Source organism: Aquarana catesbeiana, linkage group LG08 (genome assembly GCF_042186555.1).
Source record: "Aquarana catesbeiana isolate 2022-GZ linkage group LG08, ASM4218655v1, whole genome shotgun sequence".
Lineage (NCBI taxonomy): Eukaryota > Metazoa > Chordata > Amphibia > Anura > Ranidae > Aquarana > Aquarana catesbeiana.
Window position 1 is genome coordinate 254,851,768 of NC_133331.1, and position 22,138 is coordinate 254,873,905.

General features: G+C 40.2%; 11 non-coding genes across 11 annotated transcripts; all 11 read right to left on the minus strand.

Moving 5' to 3' along the window:
- Window positions 1-7,737: 7,737 nt before the first annotated feature.
- On the minus strand, window positions 7,738-7,808 carry TRNAG-CCC (transfer RNA glycine (anticodon CCC)). The gene has a single exon. It is a non-coding gene; the product is annotated as a tRNA-Gly (tRNA).
- A 1,220-nt stretch (window positions 7,809-9,028) lies between these two features.
- Window positions 9,029-9,099, minus strand: TRNAG-CCC (transfer RNA glycine (anticodon CCC)). The gene has a single exon. It is a non-coding gene; the product is annotated as a tRNA-Gly (tRNA).
- A 1,176-nt stretch (window positions 9,100-10,275) lies between these two features.
- Window positions 10,276-10,346, minus strand: TRNAG-CCC (transfer RNA glycine (anticodon CCC)). Its single transcript has one exon. It is a non-coding gene; the product is annotated as a tRNA-Gly (tRNA).
- A 1,179-nt stretch (window positions 10,347-11,525) lies between these two features.
- Window positions 11,526-11,596, minus strand: TRNAG-CCC (transfer RNA glycine (anticodon CCC)). Its single transcript has one exon. It is a non-coding gene; the product is annotated as a tRNA-Gly (tRNA).
- Window positions 11,597-12,684: 1,088 nt separating this feature from the next.
- On the minus strand, window positions 12,685-12,755 carry TRNAG-CCC (transfer RNA glycine (anticodon CCC)). Its single transcript has one exon. It is a non-coding gene; the product is annotated as a tRNA-Gly (tRNA).
- A 1,220-nt stretch (window positions 12,756-13,975) lies between these two features.
- Window positions 13,976-14,046, minus strand: TRNAG-CCC (transfer RNA glycine (anticodon CCC)). Its single transcript has one exon. It is a non-coding gene; the product is annotated as a tRNA-Gly (tRNA).
- Window positions 14,047-15,267: 1,221 nt separating this feature from the next.
- Window positions 15,268-15,338, minus strand: TRNAG-CCC (transfer RNA glycine (anticodon CCC)). Its single transcript has one exon. It is a non-coding gene; the product is annotated as a tRNA-Gly (tRNA).
- A 1,220-nt stretch (window positions 15,339-16,558) lies between these two features.
- On the minus strand, window positions 16,559-16,629 carry TRNAG-CCC (transfer RNA glycine (anticodon CCC)). Its single transcript has one exon. It is a non-coding gene; the product is annotated as a tRNA-Gly (tRNA).
- A 1,179-nt stretch (window positions 16,630-17,808) lies between these two features.
- TRNAG-CCC (transfer RNA glycine (anticodon CCC)) lies at window positions 17,809-17,879 on the minus strand. The gene has a single exon. It is a non-coding gene; the product is annotated as a tRNA-Gly (tRNA).
- Window positions 17,880-19,427: 1,548 nt separating this feature from the next.
- TRNAG-CCC (transfer RNA glycine (anticodon CCC)) lies at window positions 19,428-19,498 on the minus strand. The gene has a single exon. It is a non-coding gene; the product is annotated as a tRNA-Gly (tRNA).
- A 1,179-nt stretch (window positions 19,499-20,677) lies between these two features.
- TRNAG-CCC (transfer RNA glycine (anticodon CCC)) lies at window positions 20,678-20,748 on the minus strand. Its single transcript has one exon. It is a non-coding gene; the product is annotated as a tRNA-Gly (tRNA).
- Window positions 20,749-22,138: the final 1,390 nt, after the last annotated feature.

Here is a 22,138-nt window from a genome sequence, read left to right on the forward strand (position 1 = left end):
GCCTGACATTAGGGTTTGTCTTGTGTTGTGTCTTGCAGAGAAAATGGATGGGTTCAACGACCACAATTTCCTGCCCCTGTTTATTGACAAGTACAGAGAGCTGCCCTGTCTGTGGCAGGTGAGACACCCCCACTATAACCACAAACAGAAGAGGCAGGCAGCGCTGGAGAAACTGCTGGAGTTGGTGAAGCCGGTGGTCCCCACAGCAACCATCCCTTATTTAAAAGCTAAAATTGGTGGCCTGAGGAGCACTTATCTTAGGGAGCGCAAGAAGGTCACAGATTCCCAGAGGTCCGGAGCTGCAGCAGATGACGTTTATGTCCCCAGGCTGTGGTACTATGAGAGACTGCGATTTCTGTCAGACCACACTGAAGTCAGGGAATCCCTCTCCACTCTTCCTTCCACTCTTCCTTCCACCCCAGCTGAGGCTTCCGATGTCCAACCTGGGCCTTCCAGCCAGGAAGAAGTGGAGGAGCCCAGCTTGAGTCAGGTATAGCATTCTTCTACAGATTTCTGGTCAATAAATAAATGATGTTTATTAGATGTTATTATTGATCACTAATTGCTGATTGAAAAAAGTGTTTTACATATCAATAGACAGTAGTGGGCACCCAAAATTGGGACAAGAATGCAAAATGCTGGGCTCAGAAGGATAGTCTGTTATATTTGTTAACATTCAATTTGCAGCAGTCAGGAGGTGAAAATTGTGTGTGATTGATGAATAAAAAACTAAAACTATGTCCCTTTTTCATACACAGGAAGACCTCAGCCAGGAGGAGGCTGTGGAATGTGGCAGTCAGGAGGAGGCAGGGATTATTAGTGTCAGCCAGGAGGAGGCGGGGATTAGTGGCAGCCAGGAGGAGGCGGGGCTAAGTGTCAGCCAAGAGAAGCCTGGGACCAGTCGCAGCCTGACTGAGTCTCAGGTTCCTCCCCTCCGCCTGCCATACAAAAGGGCCAGGAAGGCCACTCCCAGTCCTGTGCAGGATTCAGCGTACAGGCTGATCCAGGAGGCTTCTGCGTCCCTCCGAGCCTTCCCCAGTCCTGAAGAGGCCTTTGCCTGCATGGCTGCCACAAAATTGCAGGGCATGCAGGAGGGTCAACGCAAGATCTCTGAGGACCTGATTTATAAAGTCCTACGTAAGGGGGAGAGTGGGGAACTGACACACAAGACAGATGTCATGGAGAGGGACGATCCTCCTCCTCCTCCTCCTCCTGCTGCCACAACTCCACCACCACAGCCAAAGGCTGGAAGGAAGCGTGGAAGGAAAACCAAAGAGTGATTGCCCTGGGTTCAGTCTGGTCTGACAGAAGATGCAGTCTCTCGTATGACCACAGCCTGGGGACACAGATGTCATCTGCTGCTTTCTGGATCTCTGGGACTTCTGGACCAGACTGCCCTCCCTTAGATAAGGACTCCTCAGGCCACCAATTTTACTTTTAAATAATTGATGTCTGCCCTTGGAGTCCAAGGCTTCGCCCACTTCTGCAGTTTCTCCAGCGTTGCCTCCCTCTTTGTTTATAGTTGTGAGCCCTTAATAAAATAGTTTTAGGTAAATTCTACTCTCCTGTGTGTGTTTTCATCAAAAAAGGACAGTTTGTTGGTGACGATTCAGGTACATTTCTAAAGTACAATGTGAAATTAATAAGGGACAACAACACCAAACAATCTCCTACAGATTAAATAGAACAACATATTAGTGGTGTTGTGGGAACTTGTCACCAAAAACACACACAAACATTTTCGGGAATACAAATCCAAATCACCAAAAAAAAACAAATAAAAAGAGAAACACAAAAAAAGATTCTACATTAAATTAAAAAAAAAATATGTTGTCAGATGTGAGAAATCAAAATATATTGAGGGAATCCCGATAAATAGTAACGAAAAAAGTTTGTGAGAAGTGTGTGTGAATATGAGCATCAAAACGACTTAATTCTTGTCACATTATAAAGAAGAAGAGAGTGCGCTGTATTAAACCATTTTGAACATTGCAGCGTGACGAAAGTGCTTTATCCATTACGAACGCTAAGTTTACCAGAACGAGCTGTCCCGTGTCGGAATTTCTTCTGAGCATGCGTGGCATTTTGTGCGTCGGAACAGGCCACACACGGTCGGAATTGACGCGATCGGATTTTGTTGTCGGAAAATTTTATCTCCTGCTGTCCAACTTTGTGTGTCGGAAAATCCGATGGAAAATGTCCGATGGCGCCCACACACGATCGGAATTTCCGACAACACGCTCCGATCGGACATTGTCCATCGGAAAATCCGACCGTGTGTACGGGGCATTAGTCCTATTAACCAACAAAGTTAGAAATAACGATACTTATATGTATTAGCCACCATCAGTTGAGATGGTTCTCATTTAATAGTTATGATGGCGAATACATGTTATGCTACTTATAACGACACACTGTGCCAACTAGATCTTATACATTATACTACATTATATTATGTTATACTTTAAAAAAAAAAAAAATGCCCATTTACTTCCATACGCTACACCATGATCGGGTGTAAATAAATAAAGGATAATTTCCTACCTTAAACTATAATTGAACTGACCGTGTGTGCCTCACTGAGGCTAGCCCCATTTACAGTTATCTGCTCAATCTACATTTTTGCGGATTGACGGGTAGACTGTCCCCTGATTGTTATTGCCTCCCAGCGATCCCACAAAGCTTCCCCGACCTCCTGATTGAGCGAAGGGAATAGCTACAGTACAACAGGTGGCACCTCTACTCTGGGGGAGTAGGTGACCCCTCAGGAGAGAGGACTACCATAGTAATACTCTCCCAATCCTTTCAACAAGTGTTTCCTTTTCTCTGTCCTTCCCCCTCTTCCCTTCTCTTGACCTGTCCTTTTTCTCTTCCCTCTACTTATTTTGTTTTTAAAATATAGAAGGTACCAGAAAAGTTTGCCATAAGAGTACTGTTTTTGAAAAAGGTCGTGGGTATTAACCTCCATAAAACAGTTTTGTATCCCCAGTGAGGACCTCCGACCGTCTCCTCCTACCGCTCCGCCATGGTCTACTCATCCATGGGCACCGCCCTCTGCTAGTATCACATAACATCAGAGGCCTAAACATTCCTGAACGCTGCTCCACCCTCATGAGGGAACTTAAAAAAGGTAAGCCACAATTCGTTTTTTTGCAAGAGACCCACTTTAAGACACACCATGTACCAAGACTCACAAATTTACACTTCCCAAGAGCTTTTCATGCCACTACTGCTGATTCTAAGTCCAAGGGTGTATCTATCCTTATAGGTAGGGATGTACCCTTTGAACTAGCAGAACAAATGTGTGATCCGGAAGGAAGATTTGTATTCCTGAAGGGCTCATACAGAGGCACTCCCATAACCTTGGCTAACGTCTATTTTCCGAACAAAGCCCACATTACATTCTGTCAACATATTGTGGGAAAGCTCCAGGAGTTTGCAAGAGGATGCCTGATACTGGGGGGGGACTTCAATGTTCCCTTGAACCCCCTCCTTGATACCTCTAATGGCAAGACCTGTATCACTTACAAAATACTTAAAAAACTCTAATCACTCTTACAGACGCTACAACTGGTGGACTCCTGGCGCTTTCTTAACCCAGAAGGAAGAGACTATACCCACTTCTCAATCCCACATAATAGATACGCACGACTAGACTATTTATTCATCTCACAAAGGGATCTTTCAAAACTAACTGACGCCCGCATAGGTATACAGACGATTTCAGACCACTCCCCGATTTCTATCTCCATGGACTTACAAATCTCCACACAAAAGCAACCGACTTGGAGACTGAATACTTCACTACTGACGGACCAAATACTCCTGCCCACGATCACTAAAAACTTGACAGAATTCTTCACTCACAATGTTGCACCTGAGGCAGACCCACTGATGGTATGGGAAGCACACAAATGTACAATACGTGGAACACTAATAGAACTGGGTTCCAGGCGAAAAAAAGAAAGAGACACCAAAATAAAGAAACTGATTGACCAAATTGAAACTTTGGAACGATTGCACAAACAGTCCCTCTCTGTAGCTTCAGCCGGGAGCCTATTAGAAGCCAGGAAAGAGCTACAACAGATGCTTGACTCTAGAGCCAAACGGATGCTATTTTTCAAAAAACGAATTTATTATGAGTCAGGAGACAAGGCCGGTAGGTTCCTGGCGAGAGCTCTAAGAGAACAAAATTCAACCAACAATATTGCGGGCATTAGAAACAAGCAAGGGAAACTAGATATTGCATCAGAGGCTATAGCCAATCACTTCCATGATTTCTACACAAAGTTATACAACCTACCTCCACAGCACAGGCAGCCACATATGACCGGAGACCGAACACAAATCATGCTGGACTACATAATCAACAGTGGACTCCCAACTCTAGCGAAATCTGACATAGATCTACTAGAAACCCCAATCTCTTCATTTGAAATCAAACAAGCCATTAAACAACTCAAATCAGGTAAAAGTCCGGGCCCAGATGGGTTCTCAGCCACCTACTATAAGACCTTTATAGACATTCTCACTAATCCTTTAAAAGACGCCTTGAACACACTTTCTAACTCGAGAGCAGTAACCCCAGATTTATTAGCAGCGCACATCACGGTTATACCAAAAATGGGTAAAGACCCCAGAGAATGCGCTAGTTATCGACCCATCTCTCTATTGAATTTAGATGTCAAATTGTTTGCTAAGGTGCTTGCTTTGAGGATGGGCCCACTATTGCCGAATCTGATAGGTATGGAACAGGTGGGTTTCATGCCGGGCAGAGAGGCCAAGGATAATGTAACCAAAGCACTGCTGCTCACTCATGCAGTGAAATTGCGAAAGATCGAGGGTTTTCTCCTATCAACTGACGCGGAGAAGGCCTTCGATCGAGTAGCATGGGATTTCATGCTGACTGTATGTAGACGAGTTGGTTTGGGTCCGCATATGATGGCTTGGATCTCCGCTCTTTATCAAAACCCTTCAGCGGAACTGAAAATAAATGGCATACTCTCTAAAAAGGTCCACATTACTAACGGGACCAGACAAGGATGTCCCCTTTCGCCCCTATTATTTATCCTATCCCTGGAACCCTTCATTAGATCAGTCCAACGCAACACAGCAATTCATGGATTTCAGATCAAAGACAGAGAATATAAGGTGGCAGCCTATGCTGACGACCTCTTATTCTTCCTCACCAACCCGACAATAACCCTCCCCAACCTCTTACAAGAATTCGCTAATTATGGGTATATATCCAACTTAAAAATAAATTACACAAAATCTGAAGCTTTAAACATTTCCCTTACAGAAAGACTGCTTACACAGACCAAGACCAACTCCCAATTTCGATGGGATCCGAATACATTGAAATACCTAGGGACTTGGCTCATGCCACAGATAAGCTCCATTTTTGAGAGAAACTTCATGCCCCTCCTTCAGGGATACAGGACAGATCTCGTGAGGTGGAATGAGGGGTTCTTCTCATGGTTTGGCAGAGCAGCAATAGTGAAAATGGTGATACTGCCCAAATTCCTCTACCTAACACGCACCCTACCGATCGAGATCCCCCAAAAATTCTTCAGAGCCCTAAACTCTTTAATTTCGAAGTTCCTATGGCACCACAAAAAAACAAGAGTCAAACTAACCACACTAACAAAACCTAAAGATCTAGGAGGCATCAACCTACCAAACTTTCAGCACTGCTATTATGCATCACACATAGCGGGAGTCATTGATTGGCACTGCCATGACCACACGAAAGATTGGGTTGCCTTAGAAGCGGAGTTATCCACATACCCATTGAAGTTTTCGCCATGGGTTACCCTAAATAGTTACCCGCATGTACTACGCAAAAACCCAATCACCGGCACGACCTTGCGAATCATTAATACCATAGCAAAACAAAAAGAGCTTACTACACTACCAAGCCCCCTGACACCGCTGTTGGACAACCCTGACTTTTTGCCAGGCATGCACAACCAGACACTCCAACCGCCGATGCAGAACGTTCCTCTGCTGGCCGGTGACTGCTACACAGACAATAAATTTAGAGAATGGTCACTACTTAAATCAGAAAAAAACCTACCCCGTATGAGACAATGGACTTACTTTCAAATAAGGAGCTATTTAGGTAAATTTAAAAACGACCAACAACTATGTAGACCCCTGACAGCTCTAGAATCGGCTTGCAGAGAAGGGAAGCCACTCGACAGGACTACTTCGGTAGCATATTCCTGGCTGAGATATGCGGGAGCAACAGGTGGGAGTGGACACAGGAGGAGATGGTCAGAGGAACTAAAAGAAGAAATAACGGATCAACAATGGAGGTATGCCTGCATATTAACACACAAATGTTCCATCAGCACAAAACTTCAAGAAACAAGTTACAAACTGCTGACACGTTGGTATAACACACCCGACAAATTACACAAATGGGATAAACAGAAATCCGATTTGTGCTGGAGATGCCTATCGGAAAGGGGGTCTCTAGCGCACATCTGGTGGCATTGTCCCAAGATTGAGCCCTTCTGGAATGAAGTATGTAGACTAATCAAAAAAATCACTGAAACAAGGATAACACTGAATGCAGCCTGCTGCTTGCTACATATAACCAAATTTTCCCTTAAACTCTATAAACACTCCCTAACAAAGCACCTGCTAAACGCAGCCAAATCACTGATCCCCTTACATTGGAACTCTACCCGAGCTCCATCTATTGACGAATGGGTGAAAAAAATAAACAAAATCTATGAGATGGAAGACACTTTGGCGCAAGATACAGGCAACATTGAAAGGTTCCACAAAACCTGGCAACCATGGTTGATCTTCAAATATGCACAAAGTGCTGACTCACACGGGGATGATACACCTGGAATTGATACCTGAAATTGTCCTCTGAAAGATCCTTATATGATTTAAGTAATTCACTATGATACCATATGTACGTTACCTCCTATTACCTAACTTGACCTCTCTTCTCTAAATCTTTACCTTCTTTAATCTTCCTACAATGAGCACATCCTTTATACCAATTAAGAAGACAGATGTTTATACCAGCTCAAGCTGAATTTGAAGCTATTAATAATTTTCAACTAATGATTCAGGCTATAATTGTTCTTGCGAAATGACCAAGTGTGTTCCACGTCAGCTCACTACAGTAATGTTTAATTCAACTGAAAGGTTTAACCATACTTGAAATGTTTTGCGAATTCAGTTCCTAAACTAGAACTAATTATTTCATAAATGTTAGCAACCTTATGCGTACATGTTATATATGAAAAACAATATACGCAGTTGCATCTGCGATGGAAGCACTGTGCACTATGTTTTATTTTTATTTTTCCTGTACCTATCTCAATAAAACTTTGAATGAAAAAAAGAAATCATATAATCGGTCTTTGCAGTGACTCAAGCTGTATCCCCAGAAATGAGATTGTACATTCCTGCAAACACGTTGTCAGGCCTGATGTTAGGTTTAAAGAAAGAACAGCTTTTAAGGACGCAATTGACGTAAGTGTATTTTTTTTAAAGCATATGGTTATACTTTTTCTCTTTGTGAAAGTTGTTTACAAATGCAATTGCTTCGTGAAGCAATTATTTTTTGGGATAGAGGTAATCCAGAGCTTTGGTTTAGGAACTGGAAATGGACATCATAACCAAACACAAGTAAGGCTTTTTAGCGTTGCTTTTGAAAGGTTTTTCAAGTTTTGTAATTAGAGCAAGCTATGTTTAAAATAACGCATATGCACCAGCCGGGACTCAAACCCGGGTCGCAAGAATGGGAATCTTGCATGATACTCCTACACTACTGGTGCCCTATGCCTTTTCTGGATAAGCTCAAGTCCTGATGCCTCAATATCCAGACCTTTCTTTACAGGGTTGCATTCCCTTAAATGTAAAGTTTTAATGAAATACATATTGTGGTGAAGACATAGGGAAGCTCAAGTCATGATGGGTCAATATCCAGACCTTTCTCTACAGGGTTGCATTCCCTAAATGCAACTTGTGAAGAAAACATTTAATTGAATGCAATTTGTGATGAAAACATAGGAAAGTGTTTCTTTTCAATGCTGCAAACCATGACCAGAAACATGGGCTTTTGCAAACCAGCTAGAGCGTTCCTGGATAGAATTTCAAGGTATCACAAATGACCACTTTCTAGAGAGAATATTTGTAAATTGGATATCTTGCAGTTTATCTACTCAGCTGTTCTCTGGGTATCATTTACTTTTGCTCTAATGCATGCGCTTTGTTCAGTTTTAGATCCTTCAGCTGAGATATTAAGCTTAGCGACCTATCACTAATTCCTGAGTTTAAGAGGCTTGATTTTTGAGCTAGACTGAATGTAATCCTATAGAGAAATATCTGGAAAGTGGCATTGGAGATTAAGATGGTTAGGGCGTCTTTGATCTGCCTTTGAAACAACACTCTTCAAAAACTGAGAACATAAAGTGGGATGTTAAGAATAAAAGGTCACTTGAGCAGCCAGGACATAAATCCAAATGACTGGTGTGGCACTCTTGTATGAAACCTCTAAAGTACTAGTTCCCCTTTGGTGTCTCCACACAAGTGCATTGTCAAAAGATTATTATCTCCTGGGAACAATCACACTTTGCAGTTTCCCACGTTTACCTTTGGGTAACATTTCAACTGAAAGATTTTCGTACTTAGAAATCATATAATCGGTCTTTGCAGTGACTCAAGCTGTATCCCCAGAAATGAGATTGTACATTCCTGCAAACACGTTGTCAGGCCTGATGTTAGGTTTAAAGAAAGAACAGCTTTTAAGGACGCAATTGACGTAAGTGTATTTTTTTTAAAGCATATGGTTATACTTTTTCTCTTTGTGAAAGTTGTTTACAAATGCAATTGCTTCGTGAAGCAATTATTTTTTGGGATAGAGGTAATCCAGAGCTTTGGTTTAGGAACTGGAAATGGACATCATAACCAAACACAAGTAAGGCTTTTTAGCGTTGCTTTTGAAAGGTTTTTCAAGTTTTGTAATTAGAGCAAGCTATGTTTAAAATAACGCATATGCACCAGCCAGGACTCGAACCCGGGTCGCAAGAATGGGAATCTTGCATGATACCCCTACACTACTGGTGCCCTATGCCTTTTCTGGATAAGCTCAAGTCCTGATGCCTCAATATCCAGACCTTTCTTTACAGGGTTGCATTCCCTTAAATGTAAAGTTTTAATGAAATACATATTGTGGTGAAGACATAGGGAAGCTCAAGTCATGATGGGTCAATATCCAGACCTTTCTCTACAGGGTTGCATTCCCTAAATGCAACTTGTGAAGAAAACATTTAATTGAATGCAATTTGTGATGAAAACATTGGAAAGTGTTTTTTTTCAATGCTGCAAACCATGACCAGAAACATGGGCTTTTGCAAACCAGCTAGAGCGTTCCTGGATAGAATTTCAAGGTATCACAAATGACCACTTTCTAGAGAGAATATTTGTAAATTGGATATCTTGCAGTTTATCTACTCAGCTGTTCTCTGGGTATCATTTACTTTTGCTCTAATGCATGCGCTTTGTTCAGTTTTAGATCCTTCAGCTGAGATATTAAGCTTAGCGACCTATCACTAATTCCTGAGTTTAAGAGGCTTGATTTTTGAGCTAGACTGAATGTAATCCTATAGAGAAATATCTGGAAAGTGGCATTGGAGATTAAGATGGTTAGGGCGTCTTTGATCTGCCTTTGAAACAACACTCTTCAAAAACTGAAAACATAAAGTGGGATGTTAAGAATAAAAGGTCACTTGAGCAGCCGGGACATAAATCCAAATGACTGGTGTGGCACTCTTGTATGAAACCTCTAAAGTACTAGTTCCCCTTTGGTGTCTCCACACAAGTGCATTGTCAAAAGATTATTATCTCCTGGGAACAATCACACTTTGCAGTTTCCCACGTTTACCTTTGGGTAACATTTCAACTGAAAGATTTTCGTACTTAGAAATCATATAATCGGTCTTTGCAGTGACTCAAACTGTATTCCCAGAAATGAGATTGTACATTCCTGCAAACACGTTGTCAGGCCTGATGTTAGGTTTAAAGAAAGAACAGCTTTTAAGGACGCAATTGACGTAAGTGAAAGTTGTTTACAAATGCAATTGCTTCGTGAAACAATTATTTTTTGGGATAGAGGTAATCCAGAGCTTTGGTTTAGGAACTGGAAATGGACATCATAACCAAACACAAGTAAGGCTTAGCGTTGCTTTTGAAAGGTTTTTCAAGTTTTGTAATTAGAGCAAGCTATGTTTAAAATAACGCATATGCACCAGCCGGGACTCGAACCCGGGTCGCAAGAATGGGAATCTTGCATGATACCCCTACACTACTGGTGCCCTATGCCTTTTCTGGATAAGCTCAAGTCCTGATGCCTCAATATCCAGACCTTTCTTTACAGGGTTGCATTCCCTTAAATGTAAAGTTTTAATGAAATACATATTGTGGTGAAGACATAGGGAAGCTCAAGTCATGATGGGTCAATATCCAGACCTTTCTCTACAGGGTTGCATTCCCTAAATGCAACTTGTGAAGAAAACATTTAATTGAATGCAATTTGTGATGAAAACATAGGAAAGTGTTTTTTTTCAATGCTGCAAACCATGACCAGAAACATGGGCTTTTGCAAACCAGCTAGAGCGTTCCTGGATAGAATTTCAAGGTATCACAAATGACCACTTTCTAGAGAGAATATTTGTAAATTGGATATCTTGCAGTTTATCTACTCAGCTGTTCTCTGGGTATCATTTACTTTTGCTCTAATGCATGCGCTTTGTTCAGTTTTAGATCCTTCAGCTGAGATATTAAGCTTAGCGACCTATCACTAATTCCTGAGTTTAAGAGGCTTGATTTTTGAGCTAGACTGAATGTAATCCTATAGAGAAATATCTGGAAAGTGGCATTGGAGATTAAGATGGTTAGGGCGTCTTTGATCTGCCTTTGAAACAACACTCTTCAAAAACTGAAAACATAAAGTGGGATGTTAAGAATAAAAGGTCACTTGAGCAGCCGGGACATAAATCCAAATGACTGGTGTGGCACTCTTGTATGAAACCTCTAAAGTACTAGTTCCCCTTTGGTGTCTCCACACAAGTGCATTGTCAAAAGATTATTATCTCCTGGGAACAATCACACTTTGCAGTTTCCCACGTTTACCTTTGGGTAACATTTCAACTGAAAGATTTTCGTACTTAGAAATCATATAATCGGTCTTTGCAGTGACTCAAACTGTATTCCCAGAAATGAGATTGTACATTCCTGCAAACACGTTGTCAGGCCTGATGTTAGGTTTAAAGAAAGAACAGCTTTTAAGGACGCAATTGACGTAAGTGAAAGTTGTTTACAAATGCAATTGCTTCGTGAAACAATTATTTTTTGGGATAGAGGTAATCCAGAGCTTTGGTTTAGGAACTGGAAATGGACATCATAACCAAACACAAGTAAGGCTTTTTAGCGTTGCTTTTGAAAGGTTTTTCAAGTTTTGTAATTAGAGCAAGCTATGTTTAAAATAACGCATATGCACCAGCCGGGACTCGAACCCAGGTCGCAAGAATGGGAATCTTGCATGATACCCCTACACTACTGGTGCCCTATGCCTTTTCTGGATAAGCTCAAGTCCTGATGCCTCAATATCCAGACCTTTCTTTACAGGGTTGCATTCCCTTAAATGTAAAGTTTTAATGAAATACATATTGTGGTGAAGACATAGGGAAGCTCAAGTCATGACCAGAAAATGGGCTTTTGCAAACCAGCTAGAGCGTTCCTGGATAGAATTTCAAGGTATCACAAATGACCACTTTCTAGAGAGAATATTTGTAAATTGGATATCTTGCAGTTTATCTACTCAGCTGTTCTCTGGGTATCATTTACTTTTGCTCTAATGCATGCGCTTTGTTCAGTTTTAGATCCTTCAGCTGAGATATTAAGCTTAGCGACCTATCACTAATTCCTGAGTTTAAGAGGCTTGATTTTTGAGCTAGACTGAATGTAATCCTATAGAGAAATATCTGGAAAGTGGCATTGGAGATTAAGATGGTTAGGGCGTCTTTGATCTGCCTTTGAAACAACACTCTTCAAAAACTGAAAACATAAAGTGGGATGTTAAGAATAAAAGGTCACTTGAGCAGCCGGGACATAAATCCAAATGACTGGTGTGGCACTCTTGTATGAAACCTCTAAAGTACTAGTTCCCCTTTGGTGTCTCCACACAAGTGCATTGTCAAAAGATTATTATCTCCTGGGAACAATCACACTTTGCAGTTTCCCACGTTTACCTTTGGGTAACATTTCAACTGAAAGATTTTCGTACTTAGAAATCATATAATCGGTCTTTGCAGTGACTCAAACTGTATTCCCAGAAATGAGATGGTACATTCCTGCAAACACGTTGTCAGGCCTGATGTTAGGTTTAAAGAAAGAACAGCTTTTAAGGATGCAATTGACGTAAGTGTATTTTTTTTAAAGCATATGGTTATACTTTTTCTCTTTGTGAAAGTTGTTTACAAATGCAATTGCTTCGTGAAGCAATTATTTTTTGGGATAGAGGTAATCCAGAGCTTTGGTTTAGGAACTGGAAATGGACATCATAACCAAACACAAGTAAGGCTTTTTAGCGTTGCTTTTGAAAGGTTTTTCAAGTTTTGTAATTAGAGCAAGCTATGTTTAAAATAACGCATATGCACCAGCCGGGACTCGAACCCGGGTCGCAAGAATGGGAATCTTGCATGATACCCCTACACTACTGGTGCCCTATGCCTTTTCTAGATAAGCTCAAGTCCTGATGCCTCAATATCCAGACCTTTCTTTACAGGGTTGCATTCCCTTAAATGTAAAGTTTTAATGAAATACATATTGTGGTGAAGACATAGGGAAGCTCAAGTCATGATGGGTCAATATCCAGACCTTTCTCTACAGGGTTGCATTCCCTAAATGCAACTTGTGAAGAAAACATTTAATTGAATGCAATTTGTGATGAAAACATAGGAAAGTGTTTTTTTTCAATGCTGCAAACCATGACCAGAAACATGGGCTTTTGCAAACCAGCTAGAGCGTTCCTGGATAGAATTTCAAGGTATCACAAATGACCACTTTCTAGAGAGAATATTTGTAAATTGGATATCTTGCAGTTTATCTACTCAGCTGTTCTCTGGGTATCATTTACTTTTGCTCTAATGCATGCGCTTTGTTCAGTTTTAGATCCTTCAGCTGAGATATTAAGCTTAGCGACCTATCACTAATTCCTGAGTTTAAGAGGCTTGATTTTTGAGCTAGACTGAATGTAATCCTATAGAGAAATATCTGGAAAGTGGCATTGGAGATTAAGATGGTTAGGGCGTCTTTGATCTGCCTTTGAAACAACACTCTTCAAAAACTGAAAACATAAAGTGGGATGTTAAGAATAAAAGGTCACTTGAGCAGCCGGGACATAAATCCAAATGACTGGTGTGGCACTCTTGTATGAAACCTCTAAAGTACTAGTTCCCCTTTGGTGTCTCCACACAAGTGCATTGTCAAAAGATTATTATCTCCTGGGAACAATCACACTTTGCAGTTTCCCACGTTTACCTTTGGGTAACATTTCAACTGAAAGATTTTCATACTTAGAAATCATATAATCGGTCTTTGCAGTGACTCAAACTGTATTCCCAGAAATGAGATTGTACATTCCTGCAAACACGTTGTCAGGCCTGATGTTAGGTTTAAAGAAAGAACAGCTTTTAAGGATGCAATTGACGTAAGTGTATTTTTTTTAAAGCATATGGTTATACTTTTTCTCTTTGTGAAAGTTGTTTACAAATGCAATTGCTTCGTGAAGCAATTATTTTTTGGGATAGAGGTAATCCAGAGCTTTGGTTTAGGAACTGGAAATGGACATCATAACCAAACACAAGTAAGGCTTTTTAGCGTTGCTTTTGAAAGGTTTTTCAAGTTTTGTAATTAGAGCAAGCTATGTTTAAAATAACGCATATGCACCAGCCGGGACTCGAACCCGGGTCGCAAGAATGGGAATCTTGCATGATACCCCTACACTACTGGTGCCCTATGCCTTTTCTGGATAAGCTCAAGTCCTGATGCCTCAATATCCAGACCTTTCTTTACAGGGTTGCATTCCCTTAAATGTAAAGTTTTAATGAAATACATATTGTGGTGAAGACATAGGGAAGCTCAAGTCATGATGGGTCAATATCCAGACCTTTCTCTACAGGGTTGCATTCCCTAAATGCAACTTGTGAAGAAAACATTTAATTGAATGCAATTTGTGATGAAAACATAGGAAAGTGTTTTTTTTCAATGCTGCAAACCATGACCAGAAACATGGGCTTTTGCAAACCAGCTAGAGCGTTCCTGGATAGAATTTCAAGGTATCACAAATGACCACTTTCTAGAGAGAATATTTGTAAATTGGATATCTTGCAGTTTATCTACTCAGCTGTTCTCTGGGTATCATTTACTTTTGCTCTAATGCATGCGCTTTGTTCAGTTTTAGATCCTTCAGCTGAGATATTAAGCTTAGCGACCTATCACTAATTCCTGAGTTTAAGAGGCTTGATTTTTGAGCTAGACTGAATGTAATCCTATAGAGAAATATCTGGAAAGTGGCATTGGAGATTAAGATGGTTAGGGCGTCTTTGATCTGCCTTTGAAACAACACTCTTCAAAAACTGAAAACATAAAGTGGGATGTTAAGAATAAAAGGTCACTTGAGCAGCCGGGACATAAATCCAAATGACTGGTGTGGCACTCTTGTATGAAACCTCTAAAGTACTAGTTCCCCTTTGGTGTCTCCACACAAGTGCATTGTCAAAAGATTATTATCTCCTGGGAACAATCACACTTTGCAGTTTCCCACGTTTACCTTTGGGTAACATTTCAACTGAAAGATTTTCGTACTTAGAAATCATATAATCGGTCTTTGCAGTGACTCAAACTGTATTCCCAGAAATGAGATGGTACATTCCTGCAAACACGTTGTCAGGCCTGATGTTAGGTTTAAAGAAAGAACAGCTTTTAAGGATGCAATTGACGTAAGTGTATTTTTTTTTAAAGCATATGGTTATACTTTTTCTCTTTGTGAAAGTTGTTTACAAATGCAATTGCTTCGTGAAGCAATTATTTTTTGGGATAGAGGTAATCCAGAGCTTTGGTTTAGGAACTGGAAATGGACATCATAACCAAACACAAGTAAGGCTTTTTAGCGTTGCTTTTGAAAGGTTTTTCAAGTTTTGTAATTAGAGCAAGCTATGTTTAAAATAACGCATATGCACCAGCCGGGACTCGAACCCGGGTCGCAAGAATGGGAATCTTGCATGATACCCCTACACTACTGGTGCCCTATGCCTTTTCTGGATAAGCTCAAGTCCTGATGCCTCAATATCCAGACCTTTCTTTACAGGGTTGCATTCCCTTAAATGTAAAGTTTTAATGAAATACATATTGTGGTGAAGACATAGGGAAGCTCAAGTCATGATGGGTCAATATCCAGACCTTTCTCTACAGGGTTGCATTCCCTAAATGCAACTTGTGAAGAAAACATTTAATTGAATGCAATTTGTGATGAAAACATAGGAAAGTGTTTTTTTTCAATGCTGCAAACCATGACCAGAAACATGGGCTTTTGCAAACCAGCTAGAGCGTTCCTGGATAGAATTTCAAGGTATCACAAATGACCACTTTCTAGAGAGAATATTTGTAAATTGGATATCTTGCAGTTTATCTACTCAGCTGTTCTCTGGGTATCATTTACTTTTGCTCTAATGCATGCGCTTTGTTCAGTTTTAGATCCTTCAGCTGAGATATTAAGCTTAGCGACCTATCACTAATTCCTGAGTTTAAGAGGCTTGATTTTTGAGCTAGACTGAATGTAATCCTATAGAGAAATATCTGGAAAGTGGCATTGGAGATTAAGATGGTTAGGGCGTCTTTGATCTGCCTTTGAAACAACACTCTTCAAAAACTGAAAACATAAAGTGGGATGTTAAGAATAAAAGGTCACTTGAGCAGCCGGGACATAAATCCAAATGACTGGTGTGGCACTCTTGTATGAAACCTCTAAAGTACTAGTTCCCCTTTGGTGTCTCCACACAAGTGCATTGTCAAAAGATTATTATCTCCTGGGAACAATCACACTTTGCAGTTTCCCACGTTTACCTTTGGGTAACATTTCAACTGAAAGATTTTCGTACTTAGAAATCATATAATCGGTCTTTGCAGTGACTCAAACTGTATTCCCAGAAATGAGATGGTACATTCCTGCAAACACGTTGTCAGGCCTGATGTTAGGTTTAAAGAAAGAACAGCTTTTAAGGATGCAATTGACGTAAGTGTATTTTTTTTAAAGCATATGGTTATACTTTTTCTCTTTGTGAAAGTTGTTTACAAATGCAATTGCTTCGTGAAGCAATTATTTTTTGGGATAGAGGTAATCCAGAGCTTTGGTTTAGGAACTGGAAATGGACATCATAACCAAACACAAGTAAGGCTTTTTAGCGTTGCTTTTGAAAGGTTTTTCAAGTTTTGTAATTAGAGCAAGCTATGTTTAAAATAACGCATATGCACCAGCCGGGACTCGAACCCGGGTCGCAAGAATGGGAATCTTGCATGATACCCCTACACTACTGGTGCCCTATGCCTTTTCTGGATAAGCTCAAGTCCTGATGCCTCAATATCCAGACCTTTCTTTACAGGGTTGCATTCCCTTAAATGTAAAGTTTTAATGAAATACATATTGTGGTGAAGACATAGGGAAGCTCAAGTCATGATGGGTCAATATCCAGACCTTTCTCTACAGGGTTGCATTCCCTAAATGCAACTTGTGAAGAAAACATTTAATTGAATGCAATTTGTGATGAAAACATAGGAAAGTGTTTTTTTTCAATGCTGCAAACCATGACCAGAAACATGGGCTTTTGCAAACCAGCTAGAGCGTTCCTGGATAGAATTTCAAGGTATCACAAATGACCACTTTCTAGAGAGAATATTTGTAAATTGGATATCTTGCAGTTTATCTACTCAGCTGTTCTCTGGGTATCATTTACTTTTGCTCTAATGCATGCGCTTTGTTCAGTTTTAGATCCTTCAGCTGAGATATTAAGCTTAGCGACCTATCACTAATTCCTGAGTTTAAGAGGCTTGATTTTTGAGCTAGACTGAATGTAATCCTATAGAGAAATATCTGGAAAGTGGCATTGGAGATTAAGATGGTTAGGGCGTCTTTGATCTGCCTTTGAAACAACACTCTTCAAAAACTGAAAACATAAAGTGGGATGTTAAGAATAAAAGGTCACTTGAGCAGCCGGGACATAAATCCAAATGACTGGTGTGGCACTCTTGTATGAAACCTCTAAAGTACTAGTTCCCCTTTGGTGTCTCCACACAAGTGCATTGTCAAAAGATTATTATCTCCTGGGAACAATCACACTTTGCAGTTTCCCACGTTTACCTTTGGGTAACATTTCAACTGAAAGATTTTCGTACTTAGAAATCATATAATCGGTCTTTGCAGTGACTCAAACTGTATTCCCAGAAATGAGATTGTACATTCCTGCAAACACGTTGTCAGGCCTGATGTTAGGTTTAAAGAAAGAACAGCTTTTAAGGACGCAATTGACGTAAGTGAAAGTTGTTTACAAATGCAATTGCTTCGTGAAACAATTATTTTTTGGGATAGAGGTAATCCAGAGCTTTGGTTTAGGAACTGGAAATGGACATCATAACCAAACACAAGTAAGGCTTTTTAGCGTTGCTTTTGAAAGGTTTTTCAAGTTTTGTAATTAGAGCAAGCTATGTTTAAAATAACGCATATGCACCAGCCGGGACTCGAACCCGGGTCGCAAGAATGGGAATCTTGCATGATACCCCTACACTACTGGTGCCCTATGCCTTTTCTGGATAAGCTCAAGTCCTGATGCCTCAATATCCAGACCTTTCTTTACAGGGTTGCATTCCCTTAAATGTAAAGTTTTAATGAAATACATATTGTGGTGAAGACATAGGGAAGCTCAAGTCATGATGGGTCAATATCCAGACCTTTCTCTACAGGGTTGCATTCCCTAAATGCAACTTGTGAAGAAAACATTTAATTGAATGCAATTTGTGATGAAAACATTGGAAAGTGTTTTTTTTCAATGCTGCAAACCATGACCAGAAACATGGGCTTTTGCAAACCAGCTAGAGCGTTCCTGGATAGAATTTCAAGGTATCACAAATGACCACTTTCTAGAGAGAATATTTGTAAATTGGATATCTTGCAGTTTATCTACTCAGCTGTTCTCTGGGTATCATTTACTTTTGCTCTAATGCATGCGCTTTGTTCAGTTTTAGATCCTTCAGCTGAGATATTAAGCTTAGCGACCTATCACTAATTCCTGAGTTTAAGAGGCTTGATTTTTGAGCTAGACTGAATGTAATCCTATAGAGAAATATCTGGAAAGTGGCATTGGAGATTAAGATGGTTAGGGCGTCTTTGATCTGCCTTTGAAACAACACTCTTCAAAAACTGAAAACATAAAGTGGGATGTTAAGAATAAAAGGTCACTTGAGCAGCCGGGACATAAATCCAAATGACTGGTGTGGCACTCTTGTATGAAACCTCTAAAGTACTAGTTCCCCTTTGGTGTCTCCACACAAGTGCATTGTCAAAAGATTATTATCTCCTGGGAACAATCACACTTTGCAGTTTCCCACGTTTACCTTTGGGTAACATTTCAACTGAAAGATTTTCGTACTTAGAAATCATATAATCGGTCTTTGCAGTGACTCAAACTGTATTCCCAGAAATGAGATTGTACATTCCTGCAAACACGTTGTCAGGCCTGATGTTAGGTTTAAAGAAAGAACAGCTTTTAAGGACGCAATTGACGTAAGTGAAAGTTGTTTACAAATGCAATTGCTTCGTGAAACAATTATTTTTTGGGATAGAGGTAATCCAGAGCTTTGGTTTAGGAACTGGAAATGGACATCATAACCAAACACAAGTAAAGCCCCATACACACGATCCGAATATCGGACGAATGATCGTCCGTTTTTGTTTGCCTGCTAATCTCACATCGAATCTGATGAGTTTACTAAAGTCCCGAAAATTCCCGTACGACAGAATAAAAATTCGGAAACGATGTCATGTGTTGCAATGCATTTGTATTGCATTTTCGAACGATAGCTGTACCGATTAAACGAAAATCGTACGATCGGGCATCGTACGGAAAAAATTTCCGTGCATGTCCGATAGAATAATATCGGATGAACTGTCCTGATCGGCTCTCGAAAGCTCTGTACTAACGATCCGATTATCGTACGATCGTTTCGAATGCGGCATTTTTCGTACGATTTTCGGATCGTGTGTACGGGGCATAAGGCTTAGCGTTGCTTTTGAAAGGTTTTTCAAGTTTTGTAATTAGAGCAAGCTATGTTTAAAATAACGCATATGCACCAGCCGGGACTCGAACCCGGGTCGCAAGAATGGGAATCTTGCATGATACCCCTACACTACTGGTGCCCTATGCCTTTTCTGGATAAGCTCAAGTCCTGATGCCTCAATATCCAGACCTTTCTTTACAGGGTTGCATTCCCTTAAATGTAAAGTTTTAATGAAATACATATTGTGGTGAAGACATAGGGAAGCTCAAGTCATGATGGGTCAATATCCAGACCTTTCTCTACAGGGTTGCATTCCCTAAATGCAACTTGTGAAGAAAACATTTAATTGAATGCAATTTGTGATGAAAACATAGGAAAGTGTTTTTTTTCAATGCTGCAAACCATGACCAGAAACATGGGCTTTTGCAAACCAGCTAGAGCGTTCCTGGATAGAATTTCAAGGTATCACAAATGACCACTTTCTAGAGAGAATATTTGTAAATTGGATATCTTGCAGTTTATCTACTCAGCTGTTCTCTGGGTATCATTTACTTTTGCTCTAATGCATGCGCTTTGTTCAGTTTTAGATCCTTCAGCTGAGATATTAAGCTTAGCGACCTATCACTAATTCCTGAGTTTAAGAGGCTTGATTTTTGAGCTAGACTGAATGTAATCCTATAGAGAAATATCTGGAAAGTGGCATTGGAGATTAAGATGGTTAGGGCGTCTTTGATCTGCCTTTGAAACAACACTCTTCAAAAACTGAAAACATAAAGTGGGATGTTAAGAATAAAAGGTCACTTGAGCAGCCGGGACATAAATCCAAATGACTGGTGTGGCACTCTTGTATGAAACCTCTAAAGTACTAGTTCCCCTTTGGTGTCTCCACACAAGTGCATTGTCAAAAGATTATTATCTCCTGGGAACAATCACACTTTGCAGTTTCCCACGTTTACCTTTGGGTAACATTTCAACTGAAAGATTTTCGTACTTAGAAATCATATAATCGGTCTTTGCAGTGACTCAAACTGTATTCCCAGAAATGAGATTGTACATTCCTGCAAACACGTTGTCAGGCCTGATGTTAGGTTTAAAGAAAGAACAGCTTTTAAGGACGCAATTGACGTAAGTGAAAGTTGTTTACAAATGCAATTGCTTCGTGAAACAATTATTTTTTGGGATAGAGGTAATCCAGAGCTTTGGTTTAGGAACTGGAAATGGACATCATAACCAAACACAAGTAAGGCTTTTTAGCGTTGCTTTTGAAAGGTTTTTCAAGTTTTGTAATTAGAGCAAGCTATGTTTAAAATAACGCATATGCACCAGCCGGGACTCGAACCCAGGTCGCAAGAATGGGAATCTTGCATGATACCCCTACACTACTGGTGCCCTATGCCTTTTCTGGATAAGCTCAAGTCCTGATGCCTCAATATCCAGACCTTTCTTTACAGGGTTGCATTCCCTTAAATGTAAAGTTTTAATGAAATACATATTGTGGTGAAGACATAGGGAAGCTCAAGTCATGACCAGAAAATGGGCTTTTGCAAACCAGCTAGAGCGTTCCTGGATAGAATTTCAAGGTATCACAAATGACCACTTTCTAGAGAGAATATTTGTAAATTGGATATCTTGCAGTTTATCTACTCAGCTGTTCTCTGGGTATCATTTACTTTTGCTCTAATGCATGCGCTTTGTTCAGTTTTAGATCCTTCAGCTGAGATATTAAGCTTAGCGACCTATCACTAATTCCTGAGTTTAAGAGGCTTGATTTTTGAGCTAGACTGAATGTAATCCTATAGAGAAATATCTGGAAAGTGGCATTGGAGATTAAGATGGTTAGGGCGTCTTTGATCTGCCTTTGAAACAACACTCTTCAAAAACTGAAAACATAAAGTGGGATGTTAAGAATAAAAGGTCACTTGAGCAGCCGGGACATAAATCCAAATGACTGGTGTGGCACTCTTGTATGAAACCTCTAAAGTACTAGTTCCCCTTTGGTGTCTCCACACAAGTGCATTGTCAAAAGATTATTATCTCCTGGGAACAATCACACTTTGCAGTTTCCCACGTTTACCTTTGGGTAACATTTCAACTGAAAGATTTTCATACTTAGAAATCATATAATCGGTCTTTGCAGTGACTCAAACTGTATTCCCAGAAATGAGATTGTACATTCCTGCAAACACGTTGTCAGGCCTGATGTTAGGTTTAAAGAAAGAACAGCTTTTAAGGACGCAATTGACGTAAGTGAAAGTTGTTTACAAATGCAATTGCTTCGTGAAGCAATTATTTTTTGGGATAGAGGTAATCCAGAGCTTTGGTTTAGGAACTGGAAATGGACATCATAACCAAACACAAGTAAGGCTTTTTAGCGTTGCTTTTGAAAGGTTTTTCAAGTTTTGTAATTAGAGCAAGCTATGTTTAAAATAACGCATATGCACCAGCCGGGACTCACTAATTCCTGAGTTTAAGAGGCTTGATTTTTGAGCTAGACTGAATGTAATCCTATAGAGAAATATCTGGAAAGTGGCATTGGAGATTAAGATGGTTAGGGCGTCTTTGATCTGCCTTTGAAACAACACTCTTCAAAAACTGAAAACATAAAGTGGGATGTTAAGAATAAAAGGTCACTTGAGCAGCCGGGACATAAATCCAAATGACTGGTGTGGCACTCTTGTATGAAACCTCTAAAGTACTAGTTCCCCTTTGGTGTCTCCACACAAGTGCATTGTCAAAAGATTATTATCTCCTGGGAACAATCACACTTTGCAGTTTCCCA